The sequence below is a fragment of the Pinus tabuliformis genome, chromosome X, assembly GCF_031772625.1.
Source record: "Pinus tabuliformis cultivar Carrire ecotype Pingquan chromosome X, CPIR1, whole genome shotgun sequence".
In the NCBI taxonomy this organism is placed as follows: Eukaryota; Viridiplantae; Streptophyta; class Pinopsida; order Pinales; family Pinaceae; genus Pinus; species Pinus tabuliformis.
In genome coordinates this window covers 1,538,049,569-1,538,062,736 of record NC_142308.1, presented here as the reverse complement: position 1 = coordinate 1,538,062,736, position 13,168 = coordinate 1,538,049,569, and the positions used below count along the sequence as shown (strand labels likewise).

Below are 13,168 nucleotides of genomic sequence, written 5' to 3'. Positions count from 1 at the left end.
ATCCATTGTTGTTGTGAAAAGGAGCCCTCCCTGGAAGCCGTGGCCACAACATTCTTCTTGCCTTGGGAGTGAATCATAAGGAAAACGAATTTCCTGGTCTAGGAAATCATCTTACTGCATTTCTTTGCAGTGATCAAAGAGATGGCGGTAGGCGGGGCTACCTCTGGTATCTTGTACAACTTATTAGCCAAAGTAATAATCACAGAGCGAGGTCTAGACTCACATACAGCATGTCTCTTCCACAAGTATGGTTTTCCTAACAATACATCATAAACTTCAAGAGGAGAAACGTCACACAATACCTCATATGTGAAGGACTTAATGCTATAGGGAAGGCGACACTGTTGGCTGACGTGAAGATCTCGTCCTTCGTGAAGCTACCTGATGGTGTACGGATATGGATGTGTTGTAGTCTTTAGGCCCAACCGCTTCATGACTTCTGTTGAAATGAGGTTCTCTTGGCTCCCGTTGTCGACAATAAACTGCAATGGAGAAACCTTCACCCACATCTATGAGTGGAAGAGGCTTTCCCCCTCCTCTGGATCTTCGGGCTCAATTTTCTGGATCTTTGTGGTGGCCACGGTGGCACTGGGCTCTACATCAATGATCTACTTCCCTTTTTCAGTCCCCTTATCGGGTTCTGATTCAGAGTCGGAACCTGCATCTAAATTGGAAGCCTTCAACTCGGCCATTAGTGACTACTTAGCCTGACACTCACTTGTATTGTGAGTGGATATCTTATGGAACTCACACCATTTTCCCGTATCCTTCTTCGTCTTCATGATTTTGTTCTTTACTTGTGACTTCGGCGGGTTGTCCTGGGTAGCCCTACCTTGGCTTGGTTCCTTGTTCTGTGGTTGGGGGGCACATTTTTCTTGCTTTGGATTCGCAAATCCAAAGTCCTGCTTCTTCTGTTTAAACTTCCGCTCAATCTTTACAGCGTACCGATACACCGTGCTGAGTGAGGAAATGTCTAGGAACTCCATCTCATCTTGGATGTACTTGTGTAGACAGCCGCAGTATTTGAGCACCAAATTCAGCTCAGTGTCCTTGATACCCAGCTTTGTACGAAGTGTATGGAAAGTATTCATGAACTCTGACACATCCTGGTCCCTTCCCTGTCGTAGCGTGGTCCACTTTATGTATTTATCTTGATAGCTCCTGACAAGGTAATATTGTTCCTTGATGGCATCTCGAAAAGAATTCCAAGTGGGTGCAGCTGAAAACAGTGAAGGTTTAGTCTCGTCCTTTTGTTCATAGTAGATTTCGCACCAGTCCTTGACGTGTGGGGCACTTTAAGAAGTGCAAACATAATCTTTTCTCGATTGGAAAATTCATGAACTGAAAAATATCCTTCCAATAGATTTAACCATTTATCTACGGTGTCTGTAACTATGAGGCCTTCGAATATGGGATTATCGAAGTTAACTTGTACCTTAAAAGGAGTGGCGCCTCCAGAGTGGTTGTTGGATGAATATGCATCACCTATGGGTAGCTGTCGAAGGATCTGGTTAAAGCTATCCATCATCTCTTCCCTTTGTCGCTCGAGGGATTCTTCGAGCAACATTTTGAAAGGATCTCCTACCCCCTCATCTTTCTTTTATTCTGCCATGGGAGGCCATCGGGTTTTGTGAGGCTGATCCTGTAATGGTTCAACCAGATCAAGCCCTAACTCCTTATACCCTGACCTCGTTGGGGACATGTAAATAAAAATAGAGAAAGAGAAGACCACTCTGATACCACTGATCCGAACTTAAACAATAATGCAACAACTTACAGAAATACCCATAAACACAGAGATGCAGCAGAAAAACACTTCATTTCATTAATAGAAAAATATTGAACTATGCTTACAAACATAATGGAAATAAGATAGCTCGAGCGATGGTAGCTTATCTCTGAGAAGATATGTGGTGGATACATGCCTTTGAACTGAGTTACAATGAGGCTCAATGGCCTTTTTATTGTTTAACAATAAGAGAAAACCCTAAACAACCAAAACCCTAACCCGAGGAGATGTAACACCAAGAGTTTATGGGCCCCGTTGGGGTTAGTTGAGCAGCCAACTTCCTGGGGTCGTAACTTGGTCATATTATCTCTATTTGACGTGTATGATAGCTCATTGGAAAGATCTCTCTAAGGACTACAATTTTCGATTCGATTACCTATGTGATAACTAAAGGAATGTTTCCAAAAAAAACTTTGTTTAGGGCCTCAAAACGACTCCGGAAGTTTAGGACCCAAAAAACTGCCAAAATAGTAAATTGTGCTACAATTAAGGAAACTGAAAAAATGAAAGAAAAAATGGTGAGGGTCAGTGGAATAGGCAGGTGGCCACCAATATCCACCTAGATCATAACCCAATATCTTTTTGACCCATTTTCGCTGCTCTTCTGAAGATAATATTTTCTACAAAAAAGTATTTAAGACTATCATGATATGTTTTTACTTTGAAGTTTCTTCCCATTAGGTAAGGTCTCCATTGCTTTAGTGCATGTAGTATTGCAAACATTTCCTTCTCATAAATAGGTTTGTGTAAATACTTTCCTTTGATTGGATGACTTTCAAAAGCAATGGGTCTTCCTTCTTGCACTAAAACAACACCAATTCCATTTCCTTAGGCATCACATTCCACAATAAAGGTTTTTGTGAAGTCAGGAATAGTTAAGACAAGTGCTTGGCACATTTCCTCTTTATGATGTTCAAAGGCCTTAGTCACTTCTGGAGTCCAAAAAACTACATCTTTCTTCAGTAATGTTGTTAGAGGTGTTGTTATTCTCCAATAATTCTTAACAAGCTTATGATAATACCCTATCAACCTGAGAAATCCTTGAAGATGCTTTATGTTTCTGGGGATTTTCCATTCCTTAATGGCATTAATTTTTTTAGGGTCTACCTTAACACCCTCATGAGATACAATATGACCCAAATATTCCACTTCTTGTACTCCAAAGAAACATTTGGAGGTTTTTGCATATAATTGTTTCTCCTCCAACAATTTGAGCACCCTATCAACATGTTGAACATGATCCATCCAAGATTTTCTATAGATTAGTATATCATTAAAAAATACTAACACAAATTTTCTAAGGAAGAGTTTGAAAATGGAATTCATCAAACCTTAAAATGTCGAAGGTGCATTAGTAAGGCCAAACTGCATGACCAAAAATTCATAATGACCCTCATGAGTTATGAATGTTGTTTTTGGAATGTCTTTAGTCTTCATCCTAATTCGATGATATCCTGAATAAAGATCCAACTTAGTCAAGCAAATTGCTCCATGTAATTCATCCAACAATTGAAATAACTTTGACTAGGCTGAAATATACAAGACTAGCATTTATGCAACCATACGTTCAATTTCACTCTTTTGGGCATAGGGATATTTGTAAGGTCTGATGTTTGGAGGAACCCTTCCTAGAATCAAATGAATATCATGATCATGATCACAGATAGGTGGGAGTTCTTTGGGGTTCTCAAATACCTTGGAATGATTATCCAAGATTTTTTGGAGATTTGGAGAAATAGATGATTTTGATGTTTGAACCTCTAGTGAGAATAATTGTGAAATTACACCTCTTGTTCTTTCTTCAAAGTATTTCTCATGTCATTAGAGCTTATTATATTTCCTGGTTTCCCTGTGATTCCCCTTAATTCAACTTCCTTTCCTTCCCAAAAAAATTCAAGAAAAGTTCTTGAAAATTAAAATCTATTGTCCCCAAATATTGTAACCATTGGACTCATAGTACAACATCAGCATCAGCCACTGGAATGGAAAGCATTGGACTATTCAATACATATTCCCCCATGGTAAGCTTGATATTATGGCACTTTCCAAAGCAATTTATAGTTAGTTCGTTTGCAACCATCACTTGACACTCAGGTGTTGGGTATAGGAACCAATTCAATTCCTTGGCTATCTTACAATGAATAAAATTATGAGTATTGCCTAAATTAATCAGCATTATTACCTTTTTCTTCTTGATATATCCTTCTATCTTGAGAGTTTGAGGAGTGGTAATCCCTACCAATGCATTTCAATATATGGTCAGATTCTTTTCTTCTTTCTTTGGGGCTGGTTCTTGGTGTATATCCTCCTCTTTTGATGTTTGTTATTCCTTTTCTTTCTCCTCTTCACAATCTATGTAGAATAATTTCTTCTCAACACCCTTATGACCTTTAGAGTATTTTCTATTACAACTGTAACAAAGCCCTTTTTCTCTTTTTCCTCCAATTTTTGTGGCGTCAACCTTGTAGGTTGTGGAAGACTAGGAGTAGCAACACTTCCATATTTTTAGTTGTGAGTGGTAGACTTCCTTGTTGCCATAATTTTTCTTTCAACTTTTCTTGCCACCCTAAATGCCTTCTCCAATGAATCAAGTTCCCAAAGGCAAACCTTTATCCTTCAAAGTCCCTATGAAGACATCAATCCTATGCTCTTATGGAATATCAGTTACCCTGATATTCAATTTTGGAAGTCCTCAATGTCCTCTTCCATAGAACCCTTTTGTTTGAGATTTATCAATTGGCTAAAGAATGTGTTTCCCTTTGTATCCTCATAATGTTCTATCATTTCCTCCGTAAAAATTGACCAAGTGACAAGTGTTTTATGATAACAAAGCCATTGATACCATGCAAACTGATTGGGTTCTAAATATAAATATGTAATGCGTACCTTTTGTGTGTGTTGCACATCATGAAGATTAAAATATTGCTCCATGTGTAGTATCCATGTTACCAAATCCTTCTTATCAAACTTCCTCATATTGATCTTTGGAATGTGGTGGTTCTTAAACCCAACATTGGAGTCTTTAAAATCATAATTCATATTCCTTTTTTCCTCATCATGATTTTCATGGATTACCTTGTCCCCACTGGGAATCCTTTATTCTAGCAACTTTTCCAAACCTTCCTTCAACTCCTCTATCTTGACATTCATCATCGCTTCCATGTCTGCTTTTAAACCATTATTCAAAACTCCCATGTTCCTTTTTATACCATATATCTTAACTCTCATGTCCCTTATTATACCATCTATATTAACAGTCATCATGGTTTCCAATTCATTTTTTTTTACTTTTTGCGAGAGCGAAATTTGTTGCACTTGGTCTCGTAAATTTGATATATCATGCTGCATTTCTCTCTCTTATTCATGCTTCATAGAAGAGTTTTTTGGTTTCTTACTAGGTGTGTCCATTTTTTTATTTCAAGGAATTTGGAATCAAACAATGATATCTATGCTTCACTATGCCCTTTGAATCACTTCAAACTAATTTTTCAAACAAAAGTTATGCAAACTTTTAAAAAATACACACAGTTTTCTTTCTTTTGAGGAGCTCGATATTGATATTGTTATATATGTGTAATTTCGAATCTCCAATATCTTAATTTCCATCTTGTGGTAGCCCTATGAGTCTTCTTCCCAACTCCACAAGTAAGACCGAGATTGGATTCTTCAAGAAAGAGTTATGCCCAATCTCCCATGATGACCTGATTATAGAATGATTTAGTAAAGCAACCTTGTACGGAGTTCCACGTGTCATTGTTTCAAACTTCGGCCCTGAAGATGATACCCAAAAAACTATAGCCCAGGAAATTTTAGTCACTTTTTATGAAATTCAAATCCAATGCTCGGATAGAAATTTATGATGATTTTCCCTAGGTCACCTATTTTAGAAGGAATTCTGGATCCTAAAAAACCCTAAATTCCTTGGATCATATCTTCGAACCTATAGCGAACCAAGAGCTGAAATTTGTACAATAATTTCACTAATATTTCAACTCCACGTGGTTGCAATTTCAGTTTCGGAAGTCTCGTAGAAAAAAAATTATAGCGAAAAATCCAAGATGGCCTGTTTGAAGAAGAGAAACCCTAAAATCCAATACTCTGATACCAAATTTTATGCAACTAGCTCACAAAAAAGATAGATCAAATACTTAAAAATTATCCTCTTCGAGGAGGAAACCTCCTTCACATTACATAAATGAACAATTCTTGGATGATTAAATGATAAGACCTCAACGGTATATATAGGAGTCTAAGGGGTCACAATATAATTAGAACCTACATAACAATAATAATGTAATGGAACAACAATAACAATAGTGGGTTTTTGTGGGGCACAACAATAACACAATAGGGGATTGCACTAACAAAAATCATGGGAATACATTAATATTATAGGGACCTAACAACTTTGTTGCCTTCCAATACAATTTGGTCATCCTAACCATAGCTTGGCTCATTTGGTTGACTACATAACACATATATGGTTGTGTGTTCACAAGATACATCATTGAACCCACTAACTGCCAGTAAATGGTAGCATAAACCTCTTCACCTGAAATTCTCCTTCCTCCAGTTGGTCACTAGAGGTGTCTTCATGGGATTACAACTCTCCATGTGAAATATCTACAGTATCTTGGTGGCATCATTTCCTTGAGACACAAACAATTCCCCATCACCTTGCCAGACTTCCAAACTGAGGAAGTAGTGCATGAGACTCATGTCCTTCATCTCAAGTTCCCTTACAAGGTCCTCCTTGCAAGAGATGACCAGTTGTTCATCACTTGTCAATATTAAATCATCAACATATAAAACAATGATAAGCAATTTTCTTTCTACCAAAATATAATAAAGGTTCACATCCACTTCACTTTTGGTTAAGCCCAATCCAGTGAGATAACTATCGATCCCGGTGTACCAAGCTAGGGGTGCTTGTTTGAGTGCGTACAATGCTCACTTGATTATGTACACATGAGACTCCTAATAAAATGTATCAAAACCTTTTGGTTGCTCGATGTACAACACCTCCTCAATAACACCATTGAGAAATGATATGCTTACATCCATCTGGTGGATCTTCCGCCCCATCTACGCAACCAATGCAAGAATTGATCTAATGGATGAATATCTTGCTATAGGAGCAAAGGTTTCCTCATAATCAATTCCCTCAACTTGAGAGAATCCTTTGGCCACAAATCTAGCCTTATAATTCTCTATGCTTCCATTTGTTGCATGCTTAACCTTGAAGATCCATCTCGAACCCACAACTAATTTATATGTTGGTCTTGGGACCACTTCCCAAATAATTTTCTTCATGATGGATTCATATTCTTCTACCATCGCATCAACCCAAACAGGTTTCTCAACTACTTCCTCGAAAGAGGATGGCTTAGCCTCCACAAGCTTAGTCATTAGAGCCATGTAGTTAGTGTACCTCTTAGGTGACCTCCTTTGCCTATGCAAATTTGAAGGAGCTCCCACATTCTCCCTCGCATCCTACACCAATCTAGCAACTTCCTTGGTTCTTTTTTTGCCTTCTGTAGATAGTTATGCTTCCCTTTTCTCTTCTTTCCCTTTCCAACCAATGCAAAAAAAAATCATCCTCTCCCTTGAATGAAGTTCCATATCTAGTATTTTTCCTAATCTCTTCCTGTACCAAGTCGCACTACAAGCATTCCCAATTCAATAATGTCTCCCTCCTATTCACTGAGTCCTGGTATCTATGCCATATTTTGGGAAGGCCTAGAAGAGATAGGCTCATTGGTTCATATTCTACACCATTCACGCCAACCCCTCCAAGCTCATCCTGAACTTGTGTAAATCTGGAGAGATACTGCTGAATAGCGTCATTCTTCTACATCTTGATATTTTGAAGTTTGTCTTTGAGGGCTAGTTTTCTATGATCACTATTATTCTCGAATAGCTCTATTAGTTCCTTCCACAATGTGAAAGGAGTTTCTTTCCCATGTATATTTGAGACAATGTGGTCTCACACTCCCTCCAAGATTATTCTCATTGCCTTGGCTACATCTTTCTTCCATTGGGCTAGGTTTTGGGCATTAGTTGATCCTTGTTTTGAAATGTATATCTTGACATATTCCAGCAATTTGTTTTCATCAAGCACTTCATCCATATGACCCTTGCGTGCAATTAAATTCGAGCTACCTTCCAAGGCATACTCTAACCTCAGCCCATTGAAGGTCATTCTCCCAACTCTAAAGAGATACTGCTACATTGAAGCTGCAAATTCGAACCTCTTGAGGAACAACTTCATAATTCTTGTTCTAATGTGAATCCTACTCCGATACCATGTAGAAATATGGTGATAGAATTGCATCTACTCAAGAAATTTAATCTAAAATCAAGAGACATAATTCTACTCTACCGCTCTGTGGAAATTAATTCACAATTTATAAAAACATTCACAAACATGCAATAAGAAAAACCACACATGGACAGTATTGTTCTAGGGGGACCCAACTGGGGAAAACCCCTCAAGCCTCTTTGCATTAATCAAATGAATACATAATGTATTACAATTTATTTCCCACTCTAAACACAACCTTAAAGTGAATAACCTATCTCTGTTCTCAATGAGAATCTCTAACCCAGACTTAGTCAATTTCTGCCTTCTCTTGAGCCCCTATTTCCTTGCGCAAATCTCGAGGAATTAGCCCCTATTTTTTAAGAATTTTCCTCCAAATGATTGTGTACTTCCCAAGGATTGATCATATGACTACATGCAACACTTGTACACTCAAATCTAGTATACAACTGCTTCTTACACTACCTTGGAATCTCCACCACAGCTGGGGAACTCGAATTCTCTACATGAACCAACTATTTTGAGTTGATTGATCAGTTAACTAAATGAACATTGATTTAGGTTGTTGACTCACTGCAAAGCTGACCTTCCACTAGTTCCATCAATTGTTAGAACTAGTTTAACTGAAAACAACTGGAAATAGCTAACCTTTATTGCTACAAATTAGCAATCACACATTCTTAACTGAACGTCAAGCCCTCTAACTCGAATTTATTGAGCTAATTGAGTGACAAGAGCCACGCCACCTCAGTTAACTACCTGCAAGTTTTCTATTGATGTAGAAATTTGAATTTTCTCAATTTGACCAAGGCAAAGTCAAATTGAGACTTTCTTGCTACACTTCTCAACAAAGAAAACCAGGTGGAATCCTTTAGAAAGCAACTACTAAAAATAAATGGTAATGACAAACATGTAAGATTGGAAATCAACCAAGATGCAATAGTTGTAAGTGAAAGGATTTAAGTACTAATTCCTTCAAACCAATTTGTCATGATGAATAACAATTTAATATGTGAGAAATGCATTTGCAAATTAAAGAAAACTTATGATTGGTAATGCATTCCTGTCACAATGTATTTTCATGGTATATTCAATGGAATATGATAGCGGTGTTGTTACATGATTATGATTTCTTAACAATTTAATGTATGTGCCTGATGCATTTAGTGCATGCATCCTTGTGTAGGATGTGAAATTTCCTTAGTTGCAACAACTAGAATTTAATTTATATCTACTACAGATTATTTGTCTTCAAAATTTAATTATGACCAATAATGATTAAATCATGACTGCAATTTTCACAACAACGAAAAAAACAAGAATTGAGAAATGATGCACACACAAATAATTGACACCAGTATTTTTGGATAAATTATCCCTAGAAAAACCCCATTGTTGTTAGGATATTCCGACACATAGGATATAGTTAAGTTCAACTTGGTCTAGTATAGAGTTAGGTTAGAGTTAGGTAAAGTGTGTTTCTTTACCGTTGTACATTTTGTAACTTACAATCCGACGGTCACGATATGTAGTGATCCGACGGTTCACTCTCACCTCGGTATTACCGACACTTGATCCGTGGCTTGACACCCGATTGGTCCATGAGTTCTATTTAAAGCGCATGGAGGGTCATTGTTCGGGTAATCCGTGCATGAGAGAAGCTTATGTAAATTTTCATTCTTTGATTAATAAATTGCCTGTAGTACCCACGTTGGGACAGGCCGTGGACTGTTTCCCTCCTTGCACTCTGAGGGTTTTAACCACGTCAAAAATACTGGTGTATTGATTTGAGATCTGGTTGTGAGCGGTGTCCTTTTGGTATTCTTTCTGTGGAACTTACCCTGTAAATTCCTACATGGTATCAGAGATATTTGAGGGCCGCGTCCGTTGGTGATCCAAATCTGAAGCCGGTAGAACTGCATGCGGCTGTCGTTTCCTAGATCTGCTGTTTCTGACTGCTTTCGGGCCGAGAGGACTGCTCTGTTGCGTTCGGAGCATCTGTTCCAGTGAGGAACCCCTTTCGTTTCACGCGAAAAGGTTTCCGGTAGCCCTAGCTGCGTCATTTTTCAGATCGGGAGGTATACAGTGTTTTTTTTGCAGTTTACTGTTATTTTCTCTCTGCTTATTTCGGTCTCAGTTTATTTAGCCTTTTTTTAACCGGATCTATACCTTTCATTTCTGCGTATGCTCTTTGCCCTGCGACTCTGTGCGATCTGGGCAAATCAGAAACAGAAAGGAAGGATTTTTCTCATGCGTATGCTCTTTTCCCTGCACCTTAGTGTGATCTCGGAAAATCAGAAACATTGAGAAAAATATTTAGTTTTTCGGCTAAAGCTAACTTTGAGATTTTTTTTTTTAAATTTCTAGTTTTTTTTGCTAAAGCTAACTTCGAGCCGTAAGGTTCGTTTTTCTTTGCATATTCGTGTTGGGTTTTGTGTTTTGTGTTTTGTAGGGAAAAAGAGCTTTCTCAAGGCAAGCACGCAAACCAAGGCCCCCCCCCCCCCCCCCCCTCTCTCTCTCTCTCTCTCTCTCTCTCTCTCAAATTTTTTGTATAGATCAATTGGTTCAAAGCTATTTTAAGAGAGTAGAGGTCTTGGGTTCAAGTCTCCATTTTGTGGGGGCGGATTTTTTTCATTCGCGCACTTTGCCGGCAACGTCAACATTTTTTTTTTCAAAAAGCCATAACTTCTTCATCCGGAAGCCTTTTTCAGAGCCGTTTTTTTTAAAACCGCCTATTTTTTCGAGATCTATCCATTGGAACACTTACTTTCAGCATCTTCAGCTTCAGTTTTTTTTTTAAAATGGAAAGTCCATGCCAAGTCATTCTTGACAGCACTAACTACTTCCAATGGGTAGCCTACATGGGAGATTTACTTAGAAGTAAAGGTCTCTTCAGAATAGCCACAGACCAAGAGAAGAAACCAAAAGATGAAGACAAGGCGGCAAAATGGGAAAATAGACAAGATCAAGCACGTGGTTTGATAGGGATGTCTGTTTCTCCTGATCTTAGATTCCACATTGCAGAACTTGAGACTCCTCATGAAGCATTAGAAAAACTTGCTAAAGTTTTTGGGATTAAAAATGAAATTAGAGCCCATCAACTTGAAAATGAGCTGCTTACTTTGGATCCTAATAATTTTTCTTGCATTGAAGATTTCTTGTCCAAATTCAAGACCCTTAGATATCTCTTGGAAGGTGTTAAAGTTAAGAAAGAAGATGGTAACCTTATTTATTCCATCCTTACTAAGTTGGGACCAGCCTACTCTGTATTTGTTTCCACTTTCCATTCTACAAGGGAAGCTTTCATTTGTCAAGGACAAGACTACAAGGCCCCTTCCTTTGACTCCTTTTGTGATTCCTTAATAAGAGAACAAGAAAAACTCTTACACCTTGGTCTTCTTAATCTTGGAAACTCTTCCACGAAAGCGTTAGCCGCCCAGCAGCAACCAAATTCAAAGAATCCTAAGAAGTCATATCCTCAAAAGAATGGTCCTAAACCATCTCAGCCTCAAAATGAAAGATCATTTCAGCAAAATGATAAGACCAATAAAAACAAATGGAAGAAGACTGATAGACATTGTAACTTTTGTAATCGAGATGGCCACTTAGAATCTAAATGCTTTAAGAAGATGGAAGCCTTGGAAGCCGCAATGAAGAAACATAACATCCATGTGGAGCCTACTTCAACTTCAACTTCCGGAATGGCACTTTCTGCATGTCATTGTCAATCATCTCAGTCTGGTTATGCATTAAATGTATCTTCTTCTTCTTCTCATTCTCATGAGTGGCTCATTGATTCTGGAGCCTCTTGTCACATGGCCAAAAACCAAGCCATGTTTTCTTCTTTAAATGATTGTAACACCAAAAATATATATATTGGTGATGATAGATCTCTTAATGTTGTAGGGACTGGAACTGTTCATCTAGACAATGGTCAGTTTAATGATGTATTATGTGTTCCAACCTTATCCTGCAACCTTCTATCTGTCTATCAGATAACTCATTCAGGTGAAGGTAAAATTGTTGAATTTTCACCTCATGATGTTGTAATCAAGGATCTAAAAGATCCTAAACAGATTCTAGCTACTGGTCTTGCTGATGATTCCAAAAGGTTGTATAAGTTTCACAACTTTGGGTCATCCAATCTTCCCTCAGTATTTGTTGCTCATAATGATGAAGTGAGCAAACTTTGGCATGAGCGATTTGGTCACTTAAACTATCGCTCCCTTCAGCATCTATGTAAAGAAAATATGGTGACAGGTCTTCCTATGGTATCTTGCAGAGATGGTGTTTGTTCCGGATGTGTACTCGGAAAACATCATCGGGACAGTTTTGACAAACGTGCCTCTTGGCACGCCTCAGCCCCTTTACAGCTTGTGCACAGTGATTTATGTGGTCCTCTTCCTGTTGCTTCATTCTCTGGCTGCAAGTACTTCTTAACTTTCATTGATGATTTCTCCAGACGCACTTGGGTATACTTCTTAAAACTCAAGAGCGAAGTATTTAACACTTTTTTGGCCTTCAAAGCCTTTGTTGAAAAACAATCTGGACATCAAATTCTTAAGCTAAGAACTGATAATGGTGGAGAATATGTTAAAAACACATTCATCAACTTTTGCACCGAAAATGGAATTCAAATGCAACATACTGTTCCATACACTCCACAACAAAATGGTGTAGCTGAAAGGAAAAATCGCACCTTAAAGGAAATGGCTAATTGTATGCTGCAATCTAAAGGACTCAGTCTTAGTTTTTGGGCCGAAGCAATTAATTGTGCAAATTATATAATCAATCGCACTCCTACTAAGGTTCTAGAGAATATCACTCCAGAAGAAGCTTGGAGTTCCATTAAACCAGATGTAAGTCACTTTCGTGTGTTTGGAAGTGAAGCATGGGCCCATATTCCAGATGAAAAGCATAAAGCTTTAGAACCTAAGAGTGAGAAATGTACTTTTGTTGGATATTCTGAAGATGTAAAAGGTTATAGACTTATTCCATTTAAGTCCAAAAATGTTATCATTAGAAGAGATGTAAAATTTGATGAAAATAAATCGGCC

The 13,168-nt window shown here is 38.0% G+C and overlaps 1 pseudogene; it reads right to left on the bottom strand.

The window, feature by feature from the left end:
• LOC149145910 (uncharacterized) overlaps positions 1-13,168 on the bottom strand; it is a 92,240-nt pseudogene that overhangs the window by 63,747 nt on the left and 15,325 nt on the right.